Genomic DNA, 9,805 nt, shown 5'->3' on the forward strand with positions numbered 1-9,805 from the left:
CATGTGGACCACTGACACATCAGGTGAAAGGAGCAAGATCAGGTGAAAACCTCTCCATCTTTCTTGCTCCTTTCACCTGATGCCTCTGACACACGAGCGGGGTGCTTGAGTGTGTTAGCAGTCTCCTTGCGCAACACTGGCAACCTTGTAAGGAATTCGGCACAAATAAGTTGAATTATTTTCTCCCATTGGACCAACTTCAAAAATAGTCCATGACCAATGATCCATTATAGCCACCGGTAAAAATAAATTCACTTGACACTTTGCAACGGGCTCAATACACAGTCTTGCCCACAGAAAGGCACGTAGCGGTAATCAGTATTCCTCTCTGGCCTCAGATCTGATAGATAATTACAATTAAGCTTCAATGGATTAGCTGCCAGCGGGACAGTAGACAGTGAGCAGTATTTTACATCTCTACCTTTTCAGTGAATTTGGGCATTGGGTGGTTGTTTTTTTCCTTCTCTATGGAAAAAAAGTTACTTTCAATTAATTCAGGAGACCCTCAGAATTACTGAAAATTGCACTGTTCCGCACGGTAGAATGAATGAGGTACAATGACTCTCCCCATTGTGTTAGAAATGCAAAGATCACTCATTACTTACAGAGCCCCTAGTTTACATTTTTCAATTAGGAGATAATCAGCATGCCATTATGAGTAAAAATTGTTGGAATGACCTTTTGGCTATATATTTTAACCAGAAAATCTTTGGGGAGGGATTGATTGAAAGCATGACAGGAGAACAAGGCAAGTTATACTGATGATAAATAAGAACAATTATCACACTTATTATCCCATAAATAATTTATTATGATTTGCCATTAATCTATCTCAAGCCGCCTCCTCGATAAAAACACGTCCCAAAGACTGACTTCTTCAGCTTTTCCCACATGGTGCCAGAAATTCTCAGCTGAAAAGCACAAAGGAAGCATTTACCTGGAATGTGAAGAGCTGTCACCACGTACTAGATCATTTTAGTCAGTGAAGATGAATAATGCTCCTTATACAAATGGTGACTCAGTCAACTTCTCTCTCAGCTTTAAAAAAATATATCTGTCAGAAGCTGTTTTGAGGAGAATACATAGCTCAACACTTAAGAGTCTCTTATGTTTTTAAATCTTGTTCTCATTCTTGATAAAAGCCATCAACCTATATGCATTCTCGGGCATCGCCGGCAGCACAGTACTAGTTTCCAAGGGTAGAGACTATGACGATAGGGTAATAACTTCTTTACAATACTCCAGAGGTCCAACTGGTAAGGGCTGGTGGCATCTACAAAAATAACTCTACATGTTGGAGATCCTGAGAAATGTGATTTCTTCTACTGCTCTCTCCTTGCTGGCCATTCCAACAGGCATGTGTGTATTATTTTTAACGCTGGTGCCATTCAAATCTCTTTCCCTGGTGACTTCATCCTCTGATGTCTTAGAAAAAATAGCATTAATACTATTTTTCCCTTTGTGCCTTCAAACCTGACCCCATGGTGTCTCTTGTTCAAAAATAAGGTTGTGAGCCCTGGCTAGGTAGCCCATTGGTTAAAGTGTCACCCCAATACACCAAGGTTGAGGGTGTGATCCCTGATCATGGCACATACAATATAAGAATCAACCAATGAAGGACTAAATAAGTGGAATAACAAATCAATGTTTCTCTCTCTCTCCCTCCCTGTCTCTATAAAAAATAAAACTAAATAAATTTTAAAAATACCAAAGATGAGGATTTAATTCTGCTTATTCTCTTTTTTGTAATTGTCTTGCTCCTTTTCAAAAATGAATTTTTAAGTAAATTCATTTGATTTTTTTAATATTAAATTCCTCTGATCTTAAACATCCATCTATTTTTTTGGGGGGGGGGGGATTTCTTTTTCTCATTTTTTTTCCTCTTGACATTTTTTATCACTGTTTCATAATTATTTACTAAGTCATCTTATCTATAAGCTTGGACTAATTTCATAGAATTCGAGGAATATTTTTAAACCAATAGAACATTGATATAAAGCTAAAATTCATGTATAGTGATCAGAAATTAACAAACTGGCATTCTCTATTGTGATCTTTCCTACAATAGAACTAAGCCATGGGCTTGAAGCCAAAGTGTTCTCCCTCTGCCTTCAGGTATTGAAAGACATGAAAATATTTTTAAGGTGTACTGAGAATGTGATTATGCAACTGTTGAAGCAATTTGACATCCTCAGAGTCAGGAAATTCTTCCTCAAACCTATACAAATCCCTCCAGATCCAACAGAAGCCCATTTTCAACTCGCTTTATTTACAGATGAGGGGAACAATGGGAAAGCAGACCCCATAGTGCCTTAAGGTCAGTGCATCCTCAGCCATGGTCAGGGGTTCGGGGGAGGGTGGGTTTCCGATAGGCATTCCTGACCCACAGTCAGAAAGTCTTTTACCCACTGCCATGAGATAAGTCTGGTTCCACTTCATACACCCCCAACTAGATCAGCCCTGAAAGACCACAGCCCCGCATGCTTTATAGCATAAAGCAACATAGTAGGGGGGTTATGAGTGTGCTTCTTGGCAACAGAATTTTAAATAATGGGTAAATTCTGAAATTATACTCAATTTAAGGACAAGGCTATTTTTCCTAATTTCTAATACATCATACACAAGCCAAAAATCTCCCTCAGCGTGGAATCACAGAAACTGTCTAAAGAAAGCTAAAAAAGACAAATTCTGGGCAGCTTTCTCTTGTCTGACATGACAAATAGATGTCACTAATGCAAATTAGGACAACTGAAGGTCTTGGTAGAAGGCAGCGTTCCGTATTTTAGTGCCAGCATCATGAAAATTCACGAAAGGGAAAATGTTTTCTTTTTCTCCCCCATATCTCTCTATTAGTCATACGTCTGTCCATGTATATGTATGTGGCTAAGACCATGCAAATATAGTACTGACGAAAAATAAATGGCCCAAGTAAAGGAATATTCTACTCCCTTCCAACCAAAATTAGTATGAGTCTTATAGGTGTGTTCCTCTTCTTAGAAGATAATCCACTTTGAACACCATCAATAACCCAATTCTCCCCATCTAGAAGCTCTCTGGAAAATTAGGTGGATGGTATTTGATGTACAAAAGCCAGCAGAATGCTTATAAGCGGGTCCTCCTAATTAAAGCAATTCCTGGAATGACCGTTCTGTGATGATGCTTGTGATCGAATATCCCAGCACTCCCTACCCAGCACAAGGAAGCTCACACTTCACACAATTCCAGATACCCTGGGGCCTCCTAAATTACCACCTGTGGTTTGGATCTAAGCAAAAAGAAACCTAAAAGAGGAGACCACCCATCAGTAAATCTCTTGGTTGCTGCTCCCCAAATACCAGGAGCCCAGGGAAATAACCAGGAAGGTCTTGAAGTGAGGCTCCGAGAAAGGGAATTATGATCTGGTTGGCATCAGGGAACCTGCTGGAATAAATCAAGCGGCTGCAATGTCAATACTGAGGAATGCAATCTGTGAAGAGAGGTGGGGAAAGAAGGGCTTGCGCTATAGATCAAAAGGAGTTGGAGCTGCACTGAAATACAGTTGGGTAATAAGGGAAGTAGCAACACTGAAGCTTCGTGAGTTGGGGTGAAAGAAATCTATGAAATGAAGAGGAACTAGCAGTGGAGGTCCTCGGTGCATTTCTGAATCAGGATGGACTCACTGACAAATCACTGTAGAGGGAACAAAGCAGATAGCCATGTCCCCATAAGTAAATAAAGTGTAGCAGGCAGCATAAATCTTGGCAGAGACGCCTCGCCTCTCCTGGCTGCTACCTACTAACATGTTCCCACATCCTTCTCCTCCTTCTGACTCCCAGACGACAGCGGGCCCTCTGTTTAACTTCTCACCTTTGACTGAAGGACGATACTCTTGTGTTTCAGCCCTTCCAAGTCCCTTAGGCAAACTTTGACCACTCTGGGGGCTAAAGGGGCAGCCTGAACAAACCAAACAGAAGTAAAATGCTAAATGACAAGATCACAAAACTCTGTGACTCTAGATTTCAATTACTGAGACATTTCTTAAGGGATCGTAAAAAAAGATCAAAATGCAGGTCGTCCGGGAATTTCAAGAGCTGTGTGCTATTAGTTGCTTGTTTCATAAAGTGGAAAGGGCAGCGAGAGGTGAGGCAATTTGGGCCTGCTCTCGGCACATGAGGAAGAAACGATCGGGAACCTGGAGGTGAAGGGCGCGAGGGAGCATGACCTGATCCATTTGCTATGCACAGAGGAGCCTTATTTGTGCGACTTCTCACAGATACACAAAGTAGGGAAAAGGTGAAGCCATAAGAGAGAATTCTACCCCGAAAGTTAATACTCACAAGGGGGAAATCTGTGAAGCAAAATTACACTGTGAAATGTCATTCTCTGAAGGGCTTAAACAAGAAGTGTGATAAATGTTATTACTCCTCAGGGCCATAAGGGTGCTGAGGGCTCAATCACCAATCTGATTCTGCCCAACAAGTGCAAGAAGGCAGCCACAGGAAAAGAGAGCCTGCTCCAGACTGCTTTCAGGCGAAAGGCTGCAGGGAGAGAGGCAGAATGGGAAACCCACTAACACAGCAAGCAAGCTCATAAATAACTTCGGATCATCACTATCTAGTGGTCCTCTTGGGCTTCAAGGCACCATAAGGTCAGGATGAGCAAAGAATGAATGAAGTTAAAAGGTCAGAAAGGTCCAGAGAAAATCCACTCAAGAGCCAAAGGGAAACCAGCCTAAACCAACCTCCAAGTCTGATTTTCTTAAAGATCTCAGCAAAATAGTTGCAAGAAGCCCCATAACGTCACTCTAAAACCAGGCAAGTGTGTCTAAGAGAACAGCTGTGCTGCTAATCTGAGATCCAGATAAAAGAGTATCTAAGCACTTAGAAACTGCCACCCATGGGGATGGTGCCCAGATATGTGATCACAAAATCTCTTACAAAACATGTGCATGGGTATGGTTATACCTACCGTGACATGTCCAAAGGAGACAGATTTTAATGGCTTGAAAGTGTAATTTTCAACATTTTTTTCATATTACATTTGACTTTTGAAATGTCAACATAACATACATAATACATAATATAAGGCTATGTTATCAAAGTTGTAATCAAGCCTTTCCAGGCTGCAGTCCCCTAATGAGGTTCTCCACAAAGAGCTCATAAACTATGAGAAGCATCTGAGAGCACCATGAAAGAGCAAGGCAGAAAGGTCACGAACCCAAAGCAGGAGTGTGCTCCCCAAACTGCCTTTGTGTACTTGAGCAACTATCCGTGAACAAGCAACCTTCTCTCCCAGTGCACAAGGCCACCTTTGAGCAAACCAGTAAGTCAAAGCCACCACCAAAATCGAGATGGAACCTCTGAGCTCAGGTTCGGTTTCCCGGCAGGGATGTCAAAAGTCCACCCTCATGCCCAACCTCAGTGTTGCTCAGTGGTTGAGCGTCAATCTAAGAACCAAGAGGTCACAGTTCAATTCCAGGTCAGGGCACACGCCTGGATCGCTGGCTCCATCCCCAGTGGGGGGTTTGCAGGAGGCAGCTAGTCAATGAATCTCTCTTATCGTTGATGTTTCTATCTCTCTCTTCCTTTCCTTTCCTCTCTGAAATAAAAAAAAAAAAAATTGTACAGTTTACCCTCATAGATCTGAATGATAGATAGGGAAAGATGTCAAAGACCATATTAATTTTTTAAGTTAAAAAACAATATATGTACTATGATGTCATTTTTGTTAAAACACACAAGTCATAAATGTACATATGTTATGAGCATAGAAAAAGACCTGAAACAGTATACACAAATCTTGAATGGTGCTTACTCTTGAGTGAAAATGAGATTGGAGGGCTAACTCTTGTTTTTATTTATTTATTTATTTTTTTGGTTGATTTTTGTATTGTTTTAATCCTTATAATAATTGTGTCTTATTATCATAACTTTAAAAAACAACTTTAATCTCAGAATTCAGACTTGGGACCTTCTTTTTACCTTCTATGGTTGCTTGAAAAAATAAAGTAATATTTGTCCACCCAACTCCTGTGAAACCTCTGAGGGTCAAGAATTTACCTTCTCTATGAAAGACAGAAAGACTGAGTTGATGTTCTATGGAAAGGAAACAAGAAACAGGACAACTTACATACAATACATGAGTCTGCTCTGGATCTGGACCAAAAACATTTTTTTATTTTGCTATGGAGGTTATGTTAAGACAATAGACAAAATTTGAATAAAGTCCACAGGTTTAACCATTATTATCAATTTAATTTCTTGATTTTGGTAACTGTACTTTAGATATATAAGAAAATGTCCTTAGAATACTCAATGAAGTATTTAAGAACAGAGGGGCATCTGACATCCTCTACTCACTCTCAACTGAGTCAGAAAATAGCAGATGGAGAAAGAAAGTGGGGGGAGGAGCAAATGTAGTAAAATGTTAACATTTGGGCAATCTGTGTGAAATTTATACAAGATTTATTTATACTGTTCTTGCAACTTTTCTATAAATCTAAAATTATTTCCAAATAAAGTTGTTTTTTTTTAATTCAGGAAAAAAGGAAGGAAAGGAAGGTAGAAAGGAAACTGCCTTCTATTCTATTCCTTTCTTACAAAGGATGCTCTGGCTGTCTTTCCTATTTTGTTTGTTTAGTTGGTTTTATTCACTTTCATCATTTAATCTTGTCAGTGAAAGCTGATCTGTCTTCAGAAGGAAAAGTGTGTTCACAAATATTTGAAGCTAACTTAGCTATTAAACATCTCAAGATATTTCACAAGCAAATATGGATAGCAAGTGTGATTAACCTGACTTACTAACAGGTCAGAAGATTTAAGGAATCTGAACAAAGTCAGAATAAGTCAGGGGTAAAACTGGAAACAAAAACAAATTTCTGAGCAGCTCATTCCATGTGATTTTTTAAGCCAGATTCCTGTGATGCAGCTGCTATTCTATAGTGGAAACTTGCCCCTGGGACACTCCTAGAGTTCATCAAAGGCAGAGAGCCAGCACACTCTGAGTGTGATAGTGAAACACTGGTCATACTGCCAGGCACCCCATAAATCACAAATAATAATATCCTGAGGCATTCTCTCCTGTATGAAAAGATGAGAACTCTGTTTTTGTTTCCAGAACCATTGCTCCTTTCCCTTGCTTCACATGGCTCATGTAATTCAGAAGACAGACTTCATTCAAAGAATGAAAAATAGGGGAGTCTGAATCCTCGTGCCGCTCTCCATCAATTCAGCAAGTTGCAGGACGTTATCTGCCTTGTAAGTAGCTCGGTTCCCTCTAACAAGAGGAATTTCATTCCTAAAACAGCTTTGTCCTTAGGGCTCCACCACCAGCACTGTTAGAACCACTCCAAGAAAGGGATGCATTGCCATAAGAAGCCCAAATATGGGCCTTATAGGATGCAGGTAGACCTCTTTTTGGAAAAAAAGAGATACGTGTTACTTCAAATAATGGACATTAGTCAAAAAGGATAAGAAGACAGTCTCCCTGAACCCCAACAGAAACAGAGAGGCAGGCAGAAGTCCAAAGTCACTGACAAATTAAAAATAGTTGAGGCTCAGCGGATAGAGCATCGGCCTGCAGATTGAGGGGTCCTGGGTTCGTCTATGGCCATACCACCCTGAACGCGCCCGATCTTGTCTGATCTCGGAAGCTAAGCAGGGTCGGGCCTGGTTAGTACTTGGATGGGAGGGGTCCTGGGTTCGATTCCAGTCAAGGGCATGTACATTGGTTGCGGGCACACCCCCAGTGGGGGTGTGCAGGAGGCAGTTGGTCAATGTTTCTCTCTCATCGATGTTTCTAGCTCTCTATCTCTCTCCCTTTCTCTCTGTAAAAAAATCAATAAAATATATTTTTTTAAAAGAAAGATGATTATATAATTTTTATTTTTCATTTATTTCATTGATGTAATGAATCATAATTATTGATTTATCATTACATCAAGGAGCAAGAATATGATCCTTTTAATGTTACTGTTGCATTCAGTTTGCTAGTATTTTGTTGAGAATTTTTATACCTACACTCATCAAGGATATTGACCTGTAATAGTCTCTTTTTATAGTCTAATTTTTCTTACTATCTGGAGATTCAAGGAAATACTTTCAATTTACTGAATGACTACTGTGTACCAGGCACTATATATATATATATATATATATATATATATATATATATATATATATATATATATATCAGCTCGTTTAGTGCTTGTAACAAACCCTGCAGAGGTAGCTCCATTTTATTCATTAAAGAGCTGATGTCACAGCAAGAATATGTTTAAGTTAGGTTCCCCCTCTGGGTTCTATTCTGTGTTCTTTCCTCTGAACCACAAAGACACAGAAACTACATTCTTATTTCTCAAAAGGGAAAAACAGTCAACTCTATATGACTCTACTTCCACAGGAAACTAGAGTCTGTGCAAAGCATGATACCTACTTTCAGCAAGGCCAAAAACTGCTTGTGAGTTGTTACTGGAGATAGGAAGGAAATTTATGAAACATGGAATCTTTCTCTTACAGCCTTTTAAGGGTCTCTGGAGGTCATCCAAGCCATGTCCACCCCAGACCATAAATTTCCCTCAAAGCATTCGCTTGAGTGGTGACATGAGGAGAAATTCACTTCCCACAAGAAGCTACCCATTTTGTTTAAACATTTCACCCTCCAGTGGAGCAAGATGAGCTCCTATTCTTCCTTGGAAGTCACAGAGAATAACCCTACACCTCTCCCTTCAACAGCAGCTCAAGAATCGAAGACAATAAACAGCACACACACAAAAGTAGAATTTCTCCTTTGCCGTTAAGTACACTTGGTCTTGCATCTCTTCCTTATGTTACATGATTTTCAATCCACTTTCTTTCCAGGCACGCAGCCATCGGCCCTGCCCCCTTTAAAGTGAGCACCCACAAACCATCTCGTAATCAAGGCTGCGCTGCGGTGGAGGCAGAGTCATTTTCTCCCTTTAGTTTCACCTTATCTCTCTTTCCAGCCTGATTTTTACCCCAGCCCCTCATACTCAAGCTGATCCAAAATGTCATCCATCTACTGAAGGGTGATGCTGCTGATTCCTACACAAATGCATTAACTCTCCAAAACGTTCACCCACCCACGCACCCACCTGCCTCCCAGGCTCCCTTCAAAGTGGCAATGTGATCAATCAAGTCGGTTTCATGTGCCACAGCCCACACAGCACAGGGAAAAATTAATGACACTGGCTGTTCCTCCCAGAGAAGCAACTCAACTAGACAGAAGCCTTCACAACAACAGGAAGGAACACTTTACTTTCGTCATCCCACAAAAGAAGAAAAAATATATATACTTTTTTCCAACTTTATATATTGGAAGTAAAAAGCCATTTGCCCAAAGGCCATAGCAGAGCTTACGCTCCACTGACCTAACTAAAGACGAGGTTTCCTCTTTTCGCTCAGTGCTCAAGCATTTCACAGACACCAAAGGCAGTGAAGTCGAAATACTTGATTTAGAGTCTAAACTCGGCCCCTGTGGTTTGCAGATTGGGACTTCTAAACCAACCCAGTGTGAATGGATGAACTACAAGGACAGGAGAGGCCCCTCCACACCATCCATCACAGGCTCCCAGCAGCTTGGCTCGGCTTCATTTCCTGCCCACCCGACCCGGGGAGTAAGGCTGGCTGCCTCTCTCTTTCTGTCTCTCCCCCCTCTCTGTTCCTCCTCTCTCCCCTCTCCCTCCTTCTCTCCCTCTCCCTCTCTCTCCTCTCTCCCTGTCTCTCTCTCCCCTCTCTGTTCCTCCTCTCTCCCCCCTCCCTCCCTTTCTCTCTCTCACTCTCTCTCTCTCTCTCTCTCTCTCTCTCTC

This window comes from Pipistrellus kuhlii, unplaced genomic scaffold, assembly GCF_014108245.1.
Source record: "Pipistrellus kuhlii isolate mPipKuh1 unplaced genomic scaffold, mPipKuh1.p scaffold_m20_p_8, whole genome shotgun sequence".
Classification (NCBI taxonomy): domain Eukaryota; kingdom Metazoa; phylum Chordata; class Mammalia; order Chiroptera; family Vespertilionidae; genus Pipistrellus; species Pipistrellus kuhlii.